At 36.8% G+C, this 25,791-nt stretch overlaps 1 protein-coding gene across 7 annotated transcripts in view; it reads right to left on the bottom strand.

Annotated features, from left to right (window-relative positions):
• The window catches only part of TAFA5 (TAFA chemokine like family member 5), a 444,933-nt gene that overhangs the window by 53,802 nt on the left and 365,340 nt on the right, over positions 1–25,791 (bottom strand). For 4 of the 7 annotated variants that reach the window (XR_008747922.1, XR_008747923.1, XR_008747925.1 and 1 more), the window contains one exon: positions 21,405–21,524. The exons of the other annotated variants lie outside the window; for them this stretch is intronic. The gene's annotated coding sequence lies outside the window, so the exon portion shown is untranslated. The remainder of the gene's footprint in view (positions 1–21,404; positions 21,525–25,791) is intronic. 7 annotated transcript variants of the gene reach the window in all.

Here is a 25,791-nt window from a genome sequence, read left to right as displayed (position 1 = left end):
TTAGTAAAGAATACACTTGTAGAACTAAAATCTTCTCACTTGTTACATGAAGCATGGCCAAGCTTTTATACAAATCAATAACATCTAAAAACCTCATGGAGAAGTTACTAGCGGCCAGCGTCCAATCATAATTATTTTCTCACATTTTTAGTTACTAAAACTATTTCCAATCTTACAAAGGAAGAAGTTTCTCCCACTAGCTTCTAAAAAGTAGACAACATGAGATTTTTAATGTTGTATAAATAGAAAGCCTGACTTAACCATATTTCTACCCACCCTACTGTTAAATGAGAAGATCATACATTACACAGGAGGTTTTATTTCATAACATTTACACTTTCTCTGTTCATGCAAAGGAATTCCCAGTTAAATCAAAATACTGATAAACTTCAATTTGGAAATTGTGATTAGAATCATAGAGTCATTTAGGTTGGAAAAGACCTTTAAGATCGTCAAGTACAACCGTTAACATAGAACAGCCAAGTCCACCACTAAACCATGTCCCTAAGTGCCGCATCTACAGATCTTTTAAATACCTTCAGGGATGGTGACTCAACCACTTCCCTGGGCAGCCTGTTCCACTGCTTGAACACTCTTTCAGTGAAGAATTTTTTCCTCATATCAAATCTAAACCTCCTCTGGCACAACTTGAGGCCATTTATTCCTGTCCTATCACTTACTTTAGGAGAAGAGACCAACACCCAAAGATGGGGTACTTGAAAGACATCTGGATTTTAGAAAGTAATAAAGGTAAAAATTTAATTAAATATTGAAACTAGCTAGCTGGCTGCCTATCAGATTGTAAATATAAATGGAGCATCTTCACCAGCTGTGCTTTTAGACACCTTAACTTTTTTCTCTTGCAAATATGTCACTTCTTGGCCCTGTGATTTTTAACCTATACGTAAGTAACTTGCAACACAATGAACACCTCACATCATCTCCAGTAAAATATACAGTAACATAAATAATGTAAGCAGGTAAATGACCAGGTCTGATTCCTGCTACAGAACAATTGTGATTTCTTGGAAAAGTGTGAATAGGAAAAAAAAAAAGAAAAAAAGAAAAAAAGAATATTAGTATGGCCAAAAATAAGATTATATCTAAATGAATACAGAATGAATGGCATTCTTAAGGGATCTTATACTACATTCTGGGCCAAAATAACTCTGCAAGTGCTGTAGGCCTGAGACTGGGCTGAACCTAACCTTCCGTTAAGAGACTTATCTAATGTGCATATAAAGGGAGGACCTTCAGTACTGAATCAGTAGAGCACTGCCATCCAAGATACAACAGGTTTTGCAACAGTCTGTTCAGTTCTGCTAAAATTGTCATCTAGGAGATCTCTGATAAAATGGAGAGGTTTCAAGGACATTTGAGAAAATAATTAAAGGAATGAAAACAGACCTGAGCAATTCAGAGAGTCCAACATATCTTATCAAAAGAAAAGATTAATGGAGAAGTGACTCAGTCACAGCCTGTAAAGATCTATACAGTTTTTATCATGCAGTTTCCCATCCAGGAAACAAAGGTAAAATAAGATCTCATGACTGTCAGTTGATGATAGGCTAGTTTGCCCAGGAGAGCAGTGAAATCTTCTAACTGAAGACTATTAGAAGCATTTATCTGGTATTACATCTGAGTCTCACCACTTGAAGTTTAAAATCAATTTTGTAATTTTTGAGAATTTGCTTTTTAGAGCATTGTTTAATAACATGGTGGGGATTTTTTTTAAAAAAGACAGTAAATTATTTCAGTGAATTATTCAGAGAAAATACAAGGCTAATTCACTGATACCATAAGAGAAAAAAATCAGCATTATAAACCTCTATTTCATGAATAGATTTGTGATCTAAACACATTTTTGCAAAACCTCCTAAATGAAGATGCATTTCTTTTTTGTCAAGAAATCCATTTCTTCATGAGTCCACAGTTCTTTAAAAAATATCATCCATTGTAATGTCATTGTTTGGGATGGCAATATTTTGAATTAAAATCCTGTTCTGGCTTTATTTCTGTTTAAGTGTAGTAGGATGTAGACTACAGATAATTTGAGCAGCAAAGTATCTTTTGTCCTTTGGCATTCACTTTTAATATCCAGGTGTCTGTGATCGTGCACTAAAGCACCATAACTAAAACATGGAATGCTGGATATATTTAACAGGTTCAATTTTGTTTGCTGGTTAAAGATTGAGACACCAAAAGATGGAGCCTATTAACAATACTCTGAAGAAAGAGAAATCACTGCAGACTGAAGTAAGTCCTACTGGGGGCTTAACAAGCACCTGCCATTTCCACGCGGTGAGAGATCTATCAGTCTCTGTATGCAGCAAGCTGACCTGCCAAAAGCTGAACCACAAGGGGGAGAGAAGAAAAATGATCAATTCCCTAAATTCTGTGTTCTGCAATAATAAAACACTGTGCTCTAAACACTTGTACTGCCTTTGCAATTGTAATATCTTAGTTCAAAATAGTAATATCAAATTCAAAATCTGCAGTGGAAGTCCAGTCTGATATGCAGAAAGAAAGGAACCCAAAAAAAGTACTAGAAAATTAATTCTTTCTACTACTCTGTAAATTCAGTTGCATTGAAAGGAAAATAAGTTTTGGGATTTTCAAAGCTTACAGTTGTGAAGTACAAACACCAACACCCAGGTTTCTGTTTTCATGTACAAGACTGGTTTAGATTTTCCAGACTTCAGTTCATTGCTTATTTGATTTCTGCTGGCAATGGAGGACTGAGCTGGCCAATAGAATAGTAAAACATATTAAATATGTACCAAATACAACAGCAGCAACTGGAAATGAAAACAAGAGAACTGGAACTTGGTATTTTTCTGTTTGCTAGAAAATGCAGTTACCAACACCACTACAAAGTTAACTTATTATTGAGCAGGAGAATAATCAAAGAATATTGCACATAATTCTAGGTACTACCAAAACTCCAGGCTGTTACTGGCTTGGGTCAGTGCCTGGAGGCGCGGGTACAGTTACATGTTAAGGTAAAGGAAAGCCAAGCTCAATTTGCGAAGATCAGAAACCATGAATGAAATCACTAGACATTACTATTCTTTTGTAGGTAATCAAGTACTTAAGTCGATCTTAAAAGGTGACATAATCAAACAAAATTGTTTGGAATTCTAGGGAAAGCACTGAGATCATGCACTTCTTATGCGATGAGCCTAGGTCTTTTAATATTTGCATGTTCTCTCTCAAGTGTTCTTAAAGCCACTTTCCCACTATATGAAGTGTGATTTTTCATTTCCTGTTATACAGAAGACAGCTGTGGAGCGGTGCTAAATACAGGATGGGAATATGTTTGGTATACAGAAAAAAACACAGAGTACCTTATTAGAGGAATTTATTTGCACTTACCCTTCACTACTGTTATGAAGAATAATGATTATGATGAAAACCTCAATTAAAAAGTCCAAAGCTGTCTTTGGATGTTACAAAAGAAGTCCAGACTGGCAGAAATTAAAAATAAGGAGGACAGCCAAAAAATTCAAAATAACGCGGTATTGTTCATTAGTCAATTAAAAGAATAATTTTGTTTTAAACAAAACTTTGGAAAGAAATAGTCTGATCTTCAAAGAAAATGGTTTGGTTCTCATTCACTTGAGAAATTGTTCCAGAACAGTTCATCCTTGCACATATATTACCTTTGAATTATTATCAAAGTCACTGTCTGTAGAGGTTATCTGCTGAGCAAGTGACTGTAGTGTTAGCTCAAGAGAGAGCCAAAGGTAGCCATAACTTTTCCATCAAATGTGCAGGAGAAAAAACATGAGTTTTATCATACACAGTCAGGCTTTTGCATAGGTTGTTCAGCTCTGCCAGTTCCTGCTTTTAGTCTGTTCTCTGGGACTGCATTTATATTTCAGCAAATCCACCTCCCCGTTAGTTTTGCTCCTCAAAGACCCTTGATGAGATATTTAATTTTAATATCACACCTTCAGTTGCCTCACAGAGATAAATGCCACATGACCACATGACAGCATGTGGATTGTGCTGCTTTTCAAAGTGAGGTGAAGATCTGACTTAATTGAAATGAACAGGAAGATTTGCATTGATTTCAGCGGATCATGGTTTAACACACAAACTCTATAAAACATGTCTCTATGGTCTGCACCATAAATGCTGTTATCACTCTATGTCCTAAACAAGTTCAGTGCATTAACATTCAGTAAATTAATTTGCACATTAAAAAAAAAATCAATTACAGTAATGTAGACAATCTTTAAGCAAATAATTAAAACAAGCACTTGGTAAAGATTAAAAATAAAGAAAAAAATAAACCAAAACAAAAAACCCCAACAGAACAGCATACGTGAGGAGGCAAACTGAAAATAATTTCTTTCACACAAAACAGAATACAATTCAAGTTGTTCTATAATGTGTAGCGTACTTGCCTATTGACTAAAAAGCAAAAGATTCTGTCTTCCTGGCTTTCAAATACAGCAAAACTATACCCTGTACGTCTGCATGAGAGCTAAGTACACAAATGCTGAACAGTGCTTCAGCCTTTAGTGATTGCTTCTCTTTCAAGAAATCATTTCAGGACGACGTAAACAACTTACTAGCAAGGTCAGTACATGAATCCTGTGTCACTTGGGCTTACTGTGGTGCAGTGCCTATGGAAGAAATTCAAAGGTATAGCTGTGCAATAATACTTAGAATACAGAGTGAATTATTTCTGTTCCTAGGAATCGTTACAATCACATCAATAATAGGTTAAATTAAGTTATGCCTAAAGAAATATTTAGATACCTTACATCAAGGCAGCATTTTTAGATCATCTGATATCCAGCTTTACCTAGTCCTGAAAGCACTTATACTCTCTACCCATTTCTCAGTTTGATCTCAACTTTCCTTGTGTTTATATTGTTACAGAAATGTCAATGTGTGTGCATTGATACTGATACAGAGGGAAGCATGTGTTCTGGGGAGAATCCTTTCTCCTGCCCAAGCTTCTCTATGACCTATTGTGCCTAACCTAAATTCTACCTAAGGCCCCAGAAAACCTGCAAAAGCTTTTATGGTCAGCCACAATCTGGAAAGCAAAGGAAAATGCCATGTTTAACTCCTAGGTAGCAACCTAATGGCTATCATCCCTATTCCTTGCAATACATCTATAAACCTTTATGTTCACAGCCTGAAACATACTGAAAAGTTTCCAATAGCTTAGCTTAGAAGTCTGAATAAAATATTGGAAATATTACTTCTCAGGTATTTTTAAAGCATGTCAGTGCATTTTTCCTGGATCATCAGCAAGCACACTGGCCAGTTCATGCTGAAAAGGACTTCTGTTATAATTGCCAAATGAAAATTTTTAAAAGACTACTTTGCTAAACAAATTAGAAAGACTTCTCTGAGCATTCATAATACATGTTTACCAACTATTTTAATTAAAACACATATCTGTGTAGTTAACTTGAAACCTATATTTCAATTTGGCTGCTTTATTATGATTTTCAAGTTTCCTGTATCACACACACATACATTTTGAAAAACAAATATAAATAAAATATGACAGAATAAACACTGATTAGAACATTTTGGAATATCATTAACATACCCAATTTACATGGTGTAAATGTGCTAACATCTGCAGTGATATAAAATCCCCCAACATCTTTCACATCATGAAGATGAAAGCAGTCTTTTTTTTTTCCTTCATTTAGTACTATAAATAAAACGGCGTATTTCTTCTATTTTGCATCTAACTAGAAGCCAATGAGTGTCATTACAGTGTGTTATTAGAGAACATTAAAAGGTAGAAGATGGAAATATGATGCTGAGCAGTTCAAGTAATCTGTTAGCCCAGGACCTAGAACAAGAAATTACCTCCACCACATAGCAATTCATTGTTCTGGGAGGCTCCAAGATAAACAAACTAGACTACAGCATCACTTCCCTTTGCATTTTTCACATTTCTTGATTTCCATCACGAAAACCGAACAGTGGAAATTTAAACAAGGAAGAACATATTAAAGCTGAGGGAAAACACACACTTATGCACATTGACATGCCGAAGGTTCTGAACCCATCACTGTTGATTATTCGTGACCTGTATTAAATCCTGGTTTATTTAGATGGACATTGTTTGGTTATTTTTTCACTGGGAAAATGCTTTTTTGAATCTTAATAATAAAATTAGAAAAATCTGCCAAAAATTTACATTTATGCTGAAGGTTGCCAACTGTTGGTGTAAAATCCAATTATATTACAATTACATTCATGATGTGCTTGCACAAAGTTGAAGTATTATTCATTTTAGCTCATTCAGAGCCTGAAAATGAAAGCCCAGCCTAATATGCAACTGCCAGATTTTTGCTTCAGTTGAACTGTTTTACTCAATGCCCATTTGTATGAATAAATCAAATACTAAAGTCTTTATTCAGGCTGTAAAAGCACCTGTAGCCTTCCCCTATGGAGAGTGGAGTGTAAGTTATCTGATAGTAACAGATTTGTTTTGAAATTATAGTATGTCCATCCGAAGATTTTTAAACCAGATAATTCAGATCCACTTTAGGTCTGTAGAGGTTCATCCAATGAAGTGTTAAGTCTCTAAAAACTACCCTGCTCTGCAAAGCCCTACCAGCAGGTAACTGTTGACAAGCTCTTTAATTTGCAGTTCTTTATTTACATAGACCTACTGTGGAAGCAACCTATCACCACAAAGTTTTTTGCCTCTGCTTTTTTCCTTTGCCCACATCCTTTGCCCTAGGCATCCCTCTGCTTCACAAAGAGCCAGGGAAAATCTTGTTTGTACAGAAAACCTGTATGCAAAAAGTTACGCATTTGCAAGCTTCTAAAAACAACAAAGGCACTGTACCAAAAATGAGCACTCAGACTCAGGAATCTGCAGCTAAATCACTAAGGCTTTCAGCTCCTAACCTTTGCAAACTAGTTTTGAAACCAAAAAGACCAGAGACACTTTGTACCAAACCACTTTCCCCTGGGCTGCTGCAGCTGTCGGCATTGCAGTGGCAGCCACTAGACTGGGTGTTAAGCAGATACCAGAGCAAAAATACCTTTTATTTTCCCTTCTCTTTTTTTTTTTTTTTTTTTTTTCTCCTGAAATTCCCTGCTTTCAGGGAATTGTTTCCACAGGACTGTGAAAGGCAAATCAACCCTCCTAGAAACATCAAACTGCTCCTGTGACCAAGTCAAGTCAGTCAGCTTGCTCAGGCTCTAGGGGAGGCAGAGCACTGGAAGAGCAGCAGCTCCTTAGACTGGGGTCACTGTGTTGCTGCCCTTTATAAGCATCTAAGTCAAATGACCCAAGTAACTAGCCACACACTGTAGACGAAAACTCTCTGATTAACCCTTACCAAGGCTGTGCTATCTTCAGAAGACTCAGGAGTGTTAATGAGATTATGAATGTTTAAGATGCTGTTCATGATAAAGCAGCAAGGCGGATCTACAGCAAGACCTAGACCTCTCTCCGTGGGCCAATAACCATCTCACCTGAACCTGTCTGAAAGCTGGCAGATGATACTGCAGGTTTTACAGTGCTTTAAGGCAGCAGTAAGACAATCTAAGATTTCCCAGAAAACTTTCACAAAGATTTTTCCAGAAATATTTTAGGAAGGCATTGGTATGTATGTAGTTGTATTAATACTATTTTAATTAATGTATTTATACTTTTTGCCCCTTTCCAAACCCTCAGTTCAGTTCCTACTCCTGTCACCTGCACCATGCAGTCCCCTCTAGGGGTCAGGTGCATGCAAGTATATAATTTCGTGGTGGCAATTACATCATAAGAGCTATGGGAAGATTCCTGGAACTAAAAGACACAGTTGGACCACAATATTTTACTGAAACATAGACTATAAACACTGCAAACACAAAAGTAAGCCCTATTTTAGGTGGTTAATAATCTTTACTGAAGTTATCTTACTCTTTCATCTTTTTCTCTTTATTGGCTCCTAATGGAATACCATTTTTAAAGGAGATCGTTCCAGAATTCAGAGTACACAAAGATAGCATCAGAGAATTAAGAAATAAATCCTATTAGTTTCTTTCTGCACTTATACGGGGCCACTTAAGAATAACCCACTTGGAAATAACTTGTGAGCAGTATTATCTCTATGTTACGGGCTTTCAGAGAACTCAGTTTTATTTTTATGGATGTTGTTCATTTACTGAAAAGATTAAAGGTCTTATAAAGCGTTTGATTATTGATAAACAACAGAACTTTTGCACACATGCTATTAAGAAAAAAATCAACCAAAAAACCAACACCTGGAAATCATAACCGGAACATAAAGAAGTAATAGAATGAAAAGAACACCAAAGATTACCAGATCCCTTCCTGCAATTCAATTACTGCTGCCATTATATACCAGCAGTGAAAACCCCAGATTTTTCTTACACTATACAGTATAGCTGGTAAAAAACAGTGCACTGTGATGAAATATACATACTTAGCACTGGTCAACAGAACATTACTGAACCAAGCTCAATAAATTTGGTCAACAGAACATTACTGAACCAAGCTCAATAAATTCTGCTCTTCCATGTCTAGTAATACTCATGAAACACCATCACCATCAGCAAATAAGGTAAGAGAATGGGGTTTCAGTCCTGCTGTCATGGAAAAGGAAAAAAACAAAGGGAAAAATAATTTTCAGTAAATGCTACATTATTGTCTTGTTCACATATGGCATACTTGGAAACTGCTCCCACACTGCCGAGGAAAAGCCATGGGAAGTCTGTGACCACTGCTGCTTCACTTGCTGGCTGCCCTGGAAGCACTGGCCATGCCTACGGGTCAGGTCTTCAAAGGCCGGATCACAGCACAAGCCAGACCCAGCTGTGGAGAAGCAGAGGTTGTGGATAACTGTGGCTAGCTCCTGAGCCTCTCAGGTCTATGGAAGATGCCCTCGTGCCCAGGAGTATGTGGTTATAGGCAAAGGTCTGTATTCCTGACAGTAATTATCTACCTCTGCGTTTGTAAGTAGGTCCGAAACAATCATTGAAAAGAAAATCTCACCTCTTGAAAAGGTTTATTTGGGAACATTCTCCTCTCTAAATATGGAATTAGGGGGCTACTCCTGAACTAACGTATAGAGAATTCAATGCAATTTTATTAATGCAGCATGCTGACAACTTAGAACTTGTACTAAGAATTCATACTTAATGCTGTAGTCGATACAGTACAGTATGTCTTCAGTCTTGTTGATGCTAGCAAAAATTTCACAACCTGTACACGATTTGTGAGAAGGGCTGTGTCTGGACCAAGGTCTCATTAAAAATGAAAAAAGAAAAAGAAATAAAAAGGAAAAAAAAAAAGTAGGAATCCTTTACAATACTCTTGGGAGCTCCATTACATCTTTTCAGTCCATCATTTTGTTGGCAAAGCTGTGACAACTTTGGGCTTTAAAAACATGTGATACGTACAAAATTGATCAATAAAAGTCAGTCTGAAAACATCAACAATAACACATTTACTTTATTCCTTAATATTTCTAAAGTGGTTTCTGATCATGAGGTTTAATAGTCCCTTTTCAAAATATTAACTTTTCGGTCTGCAGACCATTTTTGACTAAATTTGATAGAGATCTCAAAAACACTAAGTCCCTGAATATTTGAAAGGTTGGCAATAGGGCAGAGGAAAAAAAAAAATAGTAATAACAAATTAATGATTATTGATGCTCCCAATGTGGGAAGGACTGCAGCTGGATAGTCAGTCAGCATAAACAGCTTGCTTTTACTGCCAGCACGCCAAAAATGACAGATAGTGTATCAGTGGGATTTTGTAGGAGAGAAGGAGCACAGGGTATAGTAGGGAGGGGAGACAGGGGACACAAAAGAGAACTACAGGCATTTGCAAGTTCTGAGAGGGACTGGGGGTCTTGGAGTATTGGGTGACATGAAAGAAAACCAGTTAGGATTGCAGGGAATAAAGACTACTGTTTCATTAGTTCTGCAATTCACAGGACAACCTTACAAGTAAAGCCCCTCACACTTGAATTTGTAATGTAACATATATTAAAAAATATTTTTTACTTCTGGTAACTGCAAATAAGTGTAGGTTTGGTTGTTGGTTTTTGTTTTGTTTTTTTGGGGTTTTTTTTGGGTTTTTTTGTTTGTTTTTTTTTTTTCCTGTTCTTTCAGATTATGTGGTTTTGCTTAAGCTTTATAACACCGTAATGAAGATTTCCTTGAAAAGTAATACAAAACCCTGCTGGGCAGATATTTCACTCTTTACAACCTAGCTACAAATCATTTCTAAGCTACGGTGCCAAATTTTTATGCAATGCTTGGTTTCATGGCAGAATTCTTTGTATGAATACAGACATCTATACAGCAGATGTTTTGTGAGTGCCTATTTTTTGTTTTCCTTTCAAAAATTGTGTTATGTCTATGCAAATTCCCTGTAAATCAATAATTTTGTAAGAGCTGACAAATATGCTCAGTACTGTATCTTCCAATAGGAATAACACTCAAATATAGACTGCCTTGTCAGCAACTTCTGCAACACTTCGGGAGATGTTCCGAAATTTTTTGTTTCATTTGAAAGTTCATTAATTTGACACTTTAAAATATATATGCATTATAAAATCCTGCATTTTAGCTTTTATTAAAATGTCTATATTGCAGAGAATGTGATTTTTTTCAGTTACCTTTATTTCCTTCAAGTTCCCAATTAAGAAGTATTCTTTTATTAGAGTTAGAGTTTTATTTTATATGTTGAATCAAAAAAACCCCAAAACCTTGGCACAAAACATATGGTAAAAGGATGTGTTGGCCCACTTTTCTTTTGATTTTTCTAAATGAAAAATAAAATGCTATTTCTAGGGGACGGATTGGGGGTGGATTTCTGCATTACTAAGTATATATATTGATCTCATAGTACTCTGATGAAAAGCCATCAGAACAGTGACTATTTCAGTAATACAGGTAGAGACATTTTCACACTCCCTTGAGCAGAACAGCCGCATAGGATGATACAGAAGTACCCCTGGCTTGACTTACTAACACAATTTTAAACATCTGCCTGTGGTCTTATATTTTTTGTCAGTTATTTAAAAAGGATGAAGAGATTACTGATGAAACACAGCCATTTGACAAAGCATTCATATTGTAATTAGAGAACCTACTATCTAGCATTATTATATAAACACACACATTTATTTTTGATGTAATACCATTGATTTCAGTAGAGTCAGTTACATCAAAAATAAGACCAAAGAGAAGACAGCAGTTCACAAAGGAAAAACAGAGATGAAAGGCATAACGTTTAATGTAACATAGCCAACTGAAAAACAGGATGACTCCCATACCTAAAAAGTGCACGTACACACTAAATCTCCCTTCCCAAACAACAAATGAAATGGAGGTGAAAGCAAAGCTGTCCTCCTTCAGGTCAAATTGTTTCTGGAAATGAGAGCACCAGGGGATGATTTGACTTAAAAATAAAGACACGAAAAGTGACTACAAAAATGAAGCTAGTTACCAAGCTTAAATGTTTGGAATCTGCCTCCCTCAAATGCATTTTGCATCATTCTACCAGCCTCCACTGAACACACTTCCTCCAGTGCTATATGGGTAAATCTGATCCTCTGGATTTCCTGCAGTAGCCAACATATGCCACAGCCTGGGTTCAAATTCCCTGACAGCTCCATTCTTCTTCTCCCACAAATAGCAATTTACTATGGAAAAATTTCAAAGTCTGAGTAAAAAATAATTTAATGATCACTTGACAAGCAACATGAAAGGATAAGGCAAGCCATCTAAAACCTTAGGTTAGGTGATAAACATCTAAACCTGCCAAATCCCAACTTTTAATTTTGAATGTCTTAGAATTTATATTTATTAGGTATCTCTGAAATTAGTATGAAGTTTACATCTTAATGGAATTCAAAATTTTCATTGGTAACGCATACTTAATGTGTGTATTCTGAGGAGATGGACATCTGTCTTTCTAAACTAAGACCCCTCTGCTATCCCCCAGATTTAGGCACACAAGAATATTAAGTGTGGCTAAACCACCAGGAGGAGTCAGGAAAGTCATGGCTGTACCTCAGCCAAGAATGCTGACAACGCCATTCATCTTTTCCTAACAGTCTAGTAGTTAGACCATTCATCTATGATGCATTTAGGACCTTTTATCGCAAAGGGGATTGAATCCTCAGTTCCTGCATTCCAGGAAAATGCCACAGTCACCAGGCAAATATCTTGAATCAGACTATTTTTCACTCCTCTTCCAAAAGCTAAACACAGGATAGTCTGTCCAAACCCAGTACTTGACACTCATCAGGGAACAGAACAGATGACACAGGCCTCTCTCCATGAAACATATACACATTTTTATATTGGCATTGGATAAAAACCAGCCTGAAGAGATTTAATTGTCTTCTGGAGATACCTAACCTGTCTATAGCCACTGGGGACAGAAAATTCAATGTCCCAGTGGAGACCTAGATAGACACCTACTTCTCTGGCTGGGTAGCAAAACTGGGCACATTTGCTCATGTGCTTGGCTCAGGCACTTAGGCCGTGCCTAGTTATGAATTCAATTCAAAATTTGTATTTATCATAAAGAAATTTCATCCTATAATTGATGTCCTAGTCCAAGCCCCTTGTATGTCAAGTCTCACAAAGTGAAAAACTCACATAATTGGCTTGTACCTGATCTTTTCCACATTAGAGCTGTGTGTCAAACATCTAGAGGATGTTACAGGAGGAGGATGTTCCCTCTTCACCCAAAGCAGCCCTGCACGCCTCTCAGCTACAGTAATCCCTATAACTGAGGTAGTACCATTCCTGAAGACATCACCTAGACCACTACTATATGCATCTTGAGTTGTATGAGTCACTTCACATGGAAGACAAGAATTTACCTCAGAAGTCTGCAAAATACCATCCTTCATTAAAATACATCAGTGATTAGATAATAAACACCACCATTCAATCTTATCCCATCTAGCCTAAAGCATCTTTCAAATGGGTGACAAAACTCCTTTAAGGCCTGTCCAGAGGGGGAAGGATTCAGAAGGCTGCCTCTACTGTCATAAGAACTAAGTACCAGTCTTCCTGTAACCTTGAGAATATATATTAAATTTTTTGTATATATTTGACATGGCCACACCACAGCACCACAGAATATATCATTCTTTTGAGGCTGGAACAATTACAAGAATTGTTCTGTAAAATAAAAGAACACACTCAAAACAGATTCTCTGGACTTCATGGAGAAAAAGAAAGAGAGGCAGGAAGAAAAAGGAAAAGAACAACATCAAGAAGAAGCCCTCAGGAATAGTAGCGTATGTGGAGATCTAATGATTCTCACTTTATTTCAAAGTAATTGATCATTTTGTTATTGTTAATGATTTTAAGGTTATAGGAAGTGAGTTCACTCTGCCTTAAGAGAACATCTCCCACATCAGTGCGTATTATGTTTCATGAAATTTAGTGGAGACATCCTCAACTTTCTATTTAAAGACTTGACTCTGCACACTTTTTACTGCTAAGTCCAAACTTGCTGTGATCACACACTTATTCTACTGAAGGCCTAATTCTGCTTAGAGGATGCATAAGTCTGAGGTAATACTGAAATGAACCCTTCCATCCATCCATTCCCTTTCAGTCACATAAAAGAAGATGAAATATCACTGCACAGCACAATTCAGTGACAAGTTCCTGTGACCAGTGTCTGTCTGAACACACAACTAATCTCTGTGAGAAAAATTAAGTCTGTCTGATGACTCAAAGCAATTTCAGAGTATCACAACTCTTCCCCTCATACAGTTTATGAGTGATTCCACTATGACTTTCATAAAGATTGTTAAAAATTAATCAGAAGATTTGAGCTGATAAAGACCAATCAGTTAATCTATTTCATATCCTACCAATACAAGTTCGATCCCCACAGTACTCTTTCTAGGTCTTTGTCCAAGCTAGCTTTGAACTGAACAATTACTGGAGTTTCCGGGTCTGAGAAACTATTCCATAGCCTAATAGACTGAACTGCCAATTTTTTTTTTCTCCTAAATTTTTCTCTGTCCATCCTTTCATCTCTGCAGGCCACCTTATATGCTTCCTCTTCCTCTATGATTTTACGGTGTTGAATTAGTCATGGATTGTTACTGCCTTCACCTCTGTCTCCCCTATTAGCCATCATTTTGGTCAGTTCAAGGAATTTTTGTGCTTCATGTAACTCTACACAAACAATTCTACATGTTGGTTGTTATTTGATTTTCCTGTCGGATTGGGATGTGGTTTAACTACATTTTCACAGGAGCTATTATCAGTTACATTTTAGCTCCTTCAGAGATTTTTACATTGTCTTTCAATCTTTATGGGTATCCTTTTAAATTCCATTTAAGTCTTAACTTGGTCAGAAATCAGTTGCTAAGCTTCCACCAAAGGCAAATTGAAGTAAATTTTGAGGGCAGACAGAAAAGGACATGAAGATTCATAAACACCTGAGAAGTTCCAGAGGTCTTCAGAAATACCTTGGTCTGAGAAGCAAAGTAAATAAGCTCTAGCACTTGAGTTAGTGTTTACTGCATCCACTCTAACTGAAATGAGTGTTTCAGCATGTAAAATATGCCCGAGTACCCAGAGGACACCTAATCTGCTACCAATGCTCAAACCATGCCTAAGTCACCTGTAAAGCTCTGAATCCAGCACAAAAACATGACCAAGGGAGAGGAGTACACAGGTCTTATACATATACTCAATGGGGCAGGGGAGTGGGGGAAGCAGTTGTAGGATCAGTACTTGGTGCTTCCTTCTCACTCAGAGGAGTCCCCTTCTTACTAGGCCACAAATTTAGGCTATTTTTAACTTATTTTCATCATTTGCAAGCATCAGTGTTGAATTGCTTTCTGCATAAGAGTTTCCAAAAGGACTACAAGGGGCCTCACCTGGAATATGCCCCAGTCTGGAAGGTAGTGTGATTTGTGGAACAGTGTGGCAACCTACTCTCGATGATCTGTGGCTACTTTAAATGTCCTTTTCTTGTTTCCTTGATCTCTGCTGGGCTGGTATGGATCTCCGGTACTAAAGGAAACACCATACTGGGCCTGCATGCTTCCCTCCCTAAATCTGGCCCCTATCAAAAGATTTAGGGCCTCAATTATTATTTGCACTTGGCCTCCAAAATTTACAACACACTTTAGCCCTGCAGTTCTCAGCCAACACCTTTTTAGCTACTCAGAGAGATTAAATACTTAATTTTCATTGATACCATGCTTTCCCCTCTTCCTCCTGGTTTTATTTTTATGACTTACCGGTCAGAACTGGTTCCTTGCAAGCATTTTTTGGCTGTATTATCACATGCCCAGCTACGTCTCAGGAATGTTCCTCCCACAGAGCTGACCCATAGCAACATCCTGCTTCCTTTCCAACCACCAAAATTATTTCCTTAAGGGAATATCTTTCAGTTTTAGGTGAAATCCAGATTTCTTTACTATACCTAGAGCTGTCCAATATCCATTAGTAAGAATAAATATTTCTCCAGAAATCGATCTGTCACCACATTATTCACAGAGGGACAGCATACAAATTTAGAATTGTGACGTATGTCCTTATAAATGCTTTGATGTAAATGGGGAAGCGTATTGGAGAGTAGACAGGCTACCTTTAAAATCCCTACTCCAGAAAAGTACCACATCCTCCACAGTTCAGGACACAGGCTTTCAAACATCTTATTCCCTTTACATAGAGTACACCAGTGTATTTCATATGAGGGATGTATTTCATATGCTTTGTCTGCACCTTAGGGGCAACTTTTAGAATTCTTTGGTAAGTGCAAATGGGGAAGAATAGCAACGTTAGCTGAAAAAACTAACTAGGTATCCAGCAGCAGTTGCTGATGGCCCAACAGGCATTGGAACTATGTAATAAAGGCAGACATACCCCATAGGGTTTGGCCTAGGATAATTTAAACTGCTCTGTATCTACATTATTCTGGGTCAATCTGCAGTACTGTAATCAGGAGCTGATGTGGTCAAAAACTAACCCGTCAAAAAGTGATGCCTGTTTGGCATCCCAGACATTTCCACAAGCACTTAGTGCCTGCCCAAAAAAGAGGTCAAGCACATACAGCCAGAGTGGGCTAGAAGAATGGGATTGGGGACACTCTGGATTTAGACTGGTTTAGGTTACCATGAAGCTACACTGTCGGTTGGAAGAAAAGGTCCTATTCTTCTGTATTTTGCTGTTTGGTTTTATTGTCCCACCTTTGCCTGGTTTTATTTGTATCAAGGATCAGCCAGTTCTGTTCACTTCCAGCCTCCTGTCTCAGCCTCAGAGATTGCTAATCTCTAATGAAACACAGGAATAGCCTGAGCCTTGGGCTATCATTTTACTGTGACTCTGTAAACTGAATTGTCTTTCTGCATACCCTAGCATGCCCATATGCAAATGAACAGGAGAAGCAGGTAAGAACGGTCTCACAGGCAGGAGTCAACCAAATCGAAAAAGAGGCAACCTTATTCTTTGGGTCTACCCCCAAGGTAAAGCAAGCTGTGTACAGACATACTGCTAAGTACCAGAGCTTTAGTTCAGATACTTAATGAAAATATAGAAGGGGAATATCGGAAAATAGAGATGCCTGTTACGTGCCTGCCTTCTACAGATTTTCAATAACACTTACGACCTTAGCATCTTTTATGATTTTGAAACCATTGTTAATAAAATAACATTAGACCTTTCACAAATCTGTCACTTTCTGGGCCACCTTGACCTAGATCAATATGCTGCTGTTAACAGTTATTATGTGCTGTTCACAGCTCCTCCATCAGTACCTTGTTGAAATGGCAGTTTTCAATTTGACAGGCCTTCCTGAATTAATTTTCAAGTCTGATTTTAAGAAATAATGTGTCAAATTATTATAAAACCCCTAGTACTATAACATCTATTTCATTTTCTTTATTCACTGGTGGGGTTTTTTTTTCAGTCCAAGAATTCTAGCTTGCTTTCAATGATTTAACAGAAGACTTTGCAGGTATTTTTTAAAAAAGAAATGCTCCAAAATGGATATATATGTGCAACAGCTTCATCTTCTAACACTTGTACCATGAACATTCTCACTATGCAAAATGGATGTGTAATAATTTTAGCATAATTTTAAATTCTTGATGTTGATGTAACATACCAGTTTTCAATTTCCACAGTTTGCCATTATGTGCCCACAAAAAAACATGATTTAAACTAAATACTCAAGTTCTGTGTTGTCTTTTCCAGCTGCCTTCCTCATTTGCATTATCAGGTTTATTTTTATTTCAGCTTGTATGATGTATCCTGTAGTCCCCTTCAGTTCAACTACATGGCATTTAGCATCTATGGAATCACTTATTACAAACAATGTGTTGTGCTACTTAGAGAGAATCAAGGAACTGCACAAGTGATCTTCAGGGTTGTTTCCTCAGTCTTTCTTCGCAATCACTTATTAAATTAAATTTGATTTTCCCATATACATGAAAGAAATCAGAACCCTCAGACAACGTCAATCTATCATGAAGCATACACAGTAGGAGTGGGCAGCGCTGTATCAAATTATCTGATTTAGCAGATAGGGAATGAAATCTAGTTGCTTAACACAGGCAGCTAGTGAACTAGCCTCTCCTCCACGCCTTCCGGCTGTCACCCTACAACAGCACTGGTCTATAGGTTCTATGTCATTTATGCTCACCCTATGCAAGATGCCTTCAATACCCTTAAATATCTGAATGCATTATAACAGTAAGTGGAGGAAACTAAATCCCATTCCAAATGTTTACCTGTTATGCTAAGAACTGTCAAAACATAAAGAGTACCCAGTATTACCATTACTAATATGACCATGGTGCAAGTTTTCTTTTTCCCTTTTTGTCAATCTCATTTTATTAGTGTACTAATTCTTAATATGTTGATTTCTTAGACAAGTTACAATGCTACTTCAATATTTGGAAAGGCCTATCTAAATGTAAATGGTGACTAAGGTGCTAAACAATAGTAACAAAATCTAGTATGGACCTCTTCACATCTATTTTTTGATGGACCTGCAGTTTTCCACACAGAGACCTGAATCATCCATTATAGCTCTCAGTTGTCTATGCCCTGAGCCTTCCATTTTTAAAATTCAGGGTTTTTTTTTTAGGTTTTGAGGAGACTGATGAGAATCTTACTCCCATATAAAAAGACAATTTTTACTGATGTACTGGAAAATTACAGAATTTGGAAAGAATTCCAAATTAAAGCATGTTTTTTATCAGGACCAGCTTAACATATTAAGCAATCCTTAAAATGCATCTTTTAAAGTTTTTTATACAATGAGTATTTTCAGATGTCCACAATTTATTGGGTGGGTTCACACTATGACGTAGCAGTCAGTGAACTCCCCAAGTTATGGATGTAGTTTTATTTGCATGTCAGAATTCTTGTTTCAAAGCACACTAAAAATAAAAACCACCCATGCAGTTTTTTGTTCGTTTTTACTGAAAACAGAATTTGTTCCACAAAACCATGAAACAAATGATTGGAAACTTATTAGTACTGCCTGGGGTAGAATCTGCTTTTGTTTACTTACTCAAAGTGACAGTTCAGACCTCAAATGGATCAGAATGTAGCTCACTTCACAATGAAGTGAAGAACAAACTTATTTTAAATATAGATTAATCCATATCACAAAGAAAAATCATAGTTCGTAAGCATTAATCAGTAAAGTAGTTTTACCTCACTGAATCTAAATCTGTCCTGTCCCTAAATGAGCATAGTAAGACAGAACTGAATGCTAGAACTTCCCAGTATGAATATAAGTTAAGAAAAAGGGATCCTGAAAAAAATCAATCTCTAGAATCTTAACTATCTATCTGAAAATTTAGTTTATTTGTACAGGAATTGCAATATTTTTAAAATAAATACCCACACAGAAATGGGTATTCATATTTTCTGTAACTTTATAAAGCACAGGAAAACATGACGCTACTGTAATTCCCCATTAAAATCTGGAAATGTATGTTCTGAAAGAGAAGAAACCCTATGTTTCTCTATTTTCTTCCATGGAATTACTCAGGGTGTTAACCAATCATGATTTCAGATTAGACATTTTGCTCCAAGTTATTCTTGGAGTAAACTGTGGTCTCTTTTCAGGAACTGTGAATCATTGAACGTCAGTAGACCCAGTATTCAGCATTCAGGATAGAGGAACGCACCTAACTTTTCAGGTGGTTCTTCAGGTTTTGGACAACTCCTTTCAACATAAAGTCCACAAAAATCACAAAACCTTTGCTAGCATTTTGGATTTAGGACTTCAGGATCAGTTATTTGCCACAAAGTGTATTTTGATAAGGATGATGGAAAATAGAATAGGTGGCTTTCAGTACGCTGGTATGACAAAGGAGTGCAAAGCTTTGAAAAGAGTGTACTAGTGGAAGCAGTAATAATATGCAAGAGAACTTGCATATTACAAGGCAATAGTGTGGGCACACTCTATTTAGGTTCTTCAGTTTAATAAGGATTTCATTTCTATTTAGCTTCTTCAGTGCATGAAGGACTGTCCTGTTTTCAGCTGGGAAGCACTTAAGACCATCCCTGGGGCCATGAAGACCATCCCACGACTCTACTTGTAAGCTTGTCTTAAACTACCATTTTTTTTGTAACACAAGAGTTAGAAACATGACTTTTAACCTTTCTGAGACTTAAGACATCCAATTCACAGGCTAACTTGCGTGGAAATTAACAGAAAGGAATCTAATTCCAGTACTGCAGTGATGACCCATTTATAAGTTATGATACCTTTTGCAAACAATTAGAGCAATGGAAACTACTGAGAGCATAAAAATGTCTTGAAAGCCATGCAAATAAAACAATAGGCTAAATCTACGTCTTGGGGTACAATCTATAGAGTATGCACTGAAGCACATGGCTATGACATGTCAAGAATTAGTATTTTCTCTCATAATTAACACTAGTACTACAGAGAATAATATAAAATTAATACAAAAATATTAGTAAGCTTAGTTAAAGCACTGGACTGTAACTAGGACTGATGATGTAGATATGCAGTTAGATTAAATGAAAAGTTAATTATGACTAACTTAGTTCTGGTAGTTCGTATGTACAGTCACACATCCAAATATCACAAATTTTTCATCTTCTGCAGAAGTTCTGCCCTTTCTCAACCTGGTATATAAATATTAAAAGTAGAACATATAAACGTTTTAACATCTAAAAGGTATTTCAGGCTAGCTTCCAATTAATGTGGTAGTGGTTTCAGAAAACCTTATTCAAGCAGCTATTTCAGGACCCCCCTACTGAGACCTGAGTTCGTTTTAGAGGACTGACTTTGTGATGCATAATGTTTGATGAAACAGTGGTCTCAGAGCTCATGAGGCTCTAACTGGCTGACAGCAGGAATTAAGAATACAGATGGTTCTTGGTGACAGCAGGGATAGTGATTTTCTTAACCCACATTTCTAGAAAACCAAGAAATTCAGAGGAACATGGCTGAGGATGATCTGCAAGAGAATCAGGCTGATTTAATGGTCTATTTCACCACATAAGTGTATTTGTGAGAGCCCTTTCTGCTGCTGCTAAGATCTCTCACAAGGCAGTGGCAGGCATGCCATCATGAAGAGGGCCACACAGAAAAAGAGAAGACAGAGAAGAAAGACATCAGGATGCACAACTGTGCATATATGTGGACTCTGAAGCGAGGATGTACTCCTGGTCCCACAGCTTAAATATAGCCAAAGACTGTTTCCCCAACAATCTTGGCTATGAATGACAAAAAATCCAGGATGATAACTTCCTGCTTGTTTCTAAAAGCTGTTCTTTGGATTGGGATGAAGGGATACACCAACCTCCTGAAAAAGAACCTCCATAATCTTGGTCTGTATGTAGTGGTTTTGTTACAGTTAGGACAGTGGGAGATCTCAGTAGATGAACTGCTGACAAGTGGATTTAATGTATCTGTTTCATAAGCTGACCACTTCTCACAATGGGGAAAAGGGAAACTTAATTTGGCATGGCATGCATGTCTGCATCATTCCACTGCTCTAATCTGGTGATGCCTGAAACCTTATTTTGGTGGGTATTGTGTCCTGGAATGACACAGAACTAGAACTGGTGGGATGTCAAAAAACTTCCAAAAACAGCTTAACAAAATAAAATCACCTGAACTGTGAAGATGTGAAATGCACATTTAGAAACACTCAAGAGTTGTAACATAGGTGAGGCCAAGTACAGGAATGCCAGGGTTATGGAATATCTAACAACAACATTAGTATCACCAATAAGGACATGTATAAATAACAGTATTTTTATTATAAAGTTACTCCGAATTTCTAAACCTCTTAAAATATTAACTCAGGACTTCCAAATTCACTAAGGTAGGTAGCTAAAGATTGTTACTCTTATTTTTACTGCTGGGGAAACTGAGGCAGAGAGGTTCAGTGACTTACCCAAGGCCACAGAGGGAGTCACTGTCAGAGCCGGGATTAGAGCTCAGGAGTTTCTGGCTCCCAGTCCCAAGCTCAGACCACTAGACCATGGCCTCAGGACATTTCCAGCTGGTCTTCAGTCTAAAAAAAAGTAAATTCTCAAGTATGTTACAAGTATGTAACATATATATATATTTATTCTTACTTTGAATGTAATGGTATGAATGAGAACACATTGTTCATAACTAAGTGATGAAAAGCAAACCATTAAATTTTATCTGAGTTACCTTTATCATACACGTGTATGATAAAGGTAACTCAGATACACATGTGTATGATAAAGCTCTGCAGAAAAATCTTGATTTAAATTGCAGCCAATACAAACAGCTATTGTATTTTTCAGGGTAAGGAACAAATCGCCTTTCCAACCCAGCCAGCATGTCATTTATATCAATGGTGAGGAATGCTAAGTTTCTCTGTGTGTAAGTAAACTCTATTAAGAAAGTCACGTCCCGTGGTGAAGCTAGATCCTTAGTAAATTTTACTAACTAAGCACTGAGCTCCATGTCAGAGTAATTACACCTTTTATCCACTGTGAGCTCTCTCTTAGCTTCTTCATACTCTTTAATTTCCCACTTCAGCTAATTTAGCAGTAAAATTGCAAAGGTTTTAAAAGGTTAGCTACTGAGGAACTGGTGCATGAATGTTCTGTTAAGCTCCATGCATTGAAATCACATCATGTAGAAGAAGGAATTAATTAAGTAACAATTACGTAGTGATGGATCATTGACAACATATATACACTTTAGTGCTAAAATTAGTTTCCCCTGTAAATCCAATACATTGTGTATCTTCTCATCCATACACTGGCAAGTTTTATACTTAAAAGATAAAATGGACAGGTCCCTTAGCAATATCTTGTTTTTTTAAAAAAGTCATATCTTCTGGCACTATTAAAACTGCATAGTATTTTAAAAAATCATATAGCTTCATTTTTAAAAAAAAAAGAATTGAAAGAGCAATAAGAATAGCAAAAGGGGAAGAAATTTTTAAGGCAGGTGATTTTAAAGTGACTGTAAAGACATTTGTTATATGAAGGTACTTAGGATGTTGAAAGTGCTAACAATTGTGTAGTATTCTCTTGCTATCTTCTTTTACATGCTGCCATATTGTTTCCTTGTATTGACAGTCAGCTGCTTAATACATAGATTGGCAGTTTGCCCAGTCAAAGCTCAATTCTAAAAGCCTCTTAGCAGATGAAAAATCTTTGGTTCATTCACACCTTGTAGAAAGGATGACAGGGCAGAAGTGACACCCAGATCCACTTAGAGTATACTTTGAGTCTGATTTTCCGTTGCCTTGCACCTTGTGTAGTCATTTATAGCTGTGCAAAGTGAGCACAAAATGGGTATAAAACACTGCTACCCATGTGAGGAGAGAATTTTTATTTCGTTGCATTATTTCCAGAGGTGATCACAAGAAGTGTCAGGCAGTGAAAAAATCTGGCTCTGCATAAAAAGTCTAAACAATTTTGACACAAAGCATTAAGTAGCATCAGCGCTTTCCAGACAGTTTACAGAAATTGCACTTTTGCTTTAGAGCAATAGGTATTTTAATTTGCTGCTTGCTTGGTATTTTCACAGAAAAATAATAGATGTTAAACTCACCTACATGAAACAATCCTAGTTCTTCCTTTTTTTGGTAGAAATATATTTAACTGTGAGTCTGACATAAAAAGGAACTCATGTCCTATATAAGATCTCTAGCAGTCCTACCTTTCCACATGCTACTTCTAAACCCAATACATTAAAAAGCTGGACTTCTACACAACCTCCTGGAATCACTGTGAAAGCTGGTATTATCACGAGAGCTGGTCTCAGTCCATCAGAGTTCAATACTGTTCTGGCTTTAGTGTGGGTGGCAAACTATTGTCTCAGCATTTACCAAATAATGATATGACTGCTATATGATCTACCACCACTACGATAATGCAAGACCTACGGCCAAGTATCTCCAAGATATAAACTAATATTAGCAGGAAAAGCCTGCAAATATTAGATTAACAAATATGTTTTAACAAAATTGATAGCTAACAAATTAAGAACCTAATCTGGCTGTTGCTGCAGACATGGTAAAAAATTATTTCCACTAAATGACAGACATTTAGTGTATAATAATTAATTCAATACGTTTGGACATTTGTTTCCCCATATTAAAATGGTGGCCATTTTTCTAGCTCTTCCCAGCCAGAAATCCTTCCCATTACACCGAAATGCAATGATGGGCCTGGCAGCTCAGGTGTGTTGATTAGAAGCAGAAATAGAAGTTACATGACTGCATCAGCAGCTGTTGACCTCAGAGTACTGTTACAGTAAATAGTGTCTTCTGCTCTTTCTTTTAGAAAAGTTATTCTCTTTTAATCAAAGTCATGCATTTGATAGAGTCACCCTAGGACACAGCTCCCAAATCTATTAACATTGTGCAAAGCTTACCCTTCAACCAAATGACTAAAGAACAAATGAACGTATTTGTTTATTCTTAATATTTCAGTAATACTGTACTATAGATTGGGGGTTCTTTAGCTTTTTTTTTCTTTCTTTCTTTTTTCTTCCTCTAGTTTGGAGATATTCTATTTTCTTTTCTTTCCGCCCCCCCTTCCCCTTCTGGATTCAGCGCTTCTTGAAGTATTTTGAGTTGCTAGTCTGGCTTGACTGAAAAGTACTGTGTGTTTGTTGTGTGTCTGCATCTGTGATACCAACTGTTGAAGACTGCTTGATGTTAGATGAGGGTTTGTGCTCAGAGTTGTTCTACCATTGGCTCTCTGGCAGAATCTCTTCTCACCAATGTCAATGATGTCTCTGTGTGGAGGAAAGTCCCTTTTAAAACATTACTCTTGCCATGGCCTTAATTTTACTGATGGGGCATGGTAGTGATTTCATTTCTGTTAATCAAAACCATGAGTCATTCCATTCATGTCAATAGCATTAAAGAGATATACAGACAAGTAAGAGTTCAGAATCAGGCTTCCAGTGTTTAATCTGAAAGAATATCTGAATCACTTCATTAAAGATAGATACCGGAGAATAGATCCTCTGCTTACTTTGCATTACTAAGTCATGCCATTAGCATAAAACATCAAATAAAGAACTACAATGACAGCTGGCAATGTGTCACAGTACATGGGTTTTCTGTTGACCTCAGGTACAGAAAATATGCCTGAAGTAACGAGATTTAGGGTAATATTTCAAGTATGACAAAGTTACTGTATTGGGTCTCCTTGCCCTTGGAAGTTGGCGTTAATGTTTCAAAACCTTATTTCCTTCCTTTGGCTTTTTTTTATGTCACTCTTACATAACTTAAATGCAGAAGATCTAAAGGCAAACAATATTTAAGTAAGACCTCAAAGACTGAATTAAGTTGTATAGCCCCATCCACAACGAATATTATGTCTGGTAAATACAGGACATCAAAGCATCACAATTCATAAAGTTTTGTTTTGCAGGTATCTCATAAAGCACTATCAAATCTTCATTCTTTTTTAAAAAGAAAAAAACACACTAATTTTCCAAAATATAGACTTTCTAAAACAATAAAAGGTTTTGTACTGGTGTCTGTCTCCTGCTCAGACAGAGAAATTGTGCAGGGGATGATGGGCCTTAATTTAGTCCTCAATGATAAGTACTTTTAAGACTAAATATTCTTGAAATTGCACTTATTTAAATTACACTCAAGCTCCATGTAAATCTAAAAAAAGATTAGAAGTCTACCAAGCTATCAGAATATTGCTTTATTACATCTTTTCAAATTCTTTCCATTTATTAAATCAAAGAATTATTGGCATTTGAGAACATTTGCTAGAAATCTATTTGATATATTACAGGCCCTAGAAACTATTACTGTCATATATACTTCCAGCTTCACTACAAGCACATGCCCCAAGACACCAAATCAGACAGTTTATTGAGCAAACCAGGACCAAAAGGAAGCTGAAAGAAGGGAACTTTTATTGTGTTTTCTATGGGTCTCACTGACTGTCTCACTGCAAACTAAAGATCTATCTGTTCATCTTGCTTTTCCAGTAAAGTGGGAATATCAAAAATATTTTCTTCTCAATTCCCAAGGAAAGCTTTCTTTTTGCCCTGCTAGACCATGTGTTCAGTTTTATACCCTACACTTCCTCAGCATAAGAAAATTCTTCTACAGTGAAGTGATAAGATACTGTCTTCAGGCTGAATAGAAATGTTGGTTAAACCACTGGTACCTTTTAAGAAAACCTTGATATAATTTTGACTCTTAATAGCTGTGGGAATTACATATTTTTCTTGGTTTTGTGATTAACATTGCTATGTATTTCAGTAAGCACACTTGGGCACATAGCTTAATTATAACACAAGAGACTTCACATATC

Source organism: Falco peregrinus, chromosome 6 (genome assembly GCF_023634155.1).
Source record: "Falco peregrinus isolate bFalPer1 chromosome 6, bFalPer1.pri, whole genome shotgun sequence".
In the NCBI taxonomy this organism is placed as follows: Eukaryota; Metazoa; Chordata; class Aves; order Falconiformes; family Falconidae; genus Falco; species Falco peregrinus.
The sequence above is the reverse complement of the archived record's forward strand: the minus strand, read 5'-3'. Positions and strand labels throughout refer to the sequence as shown.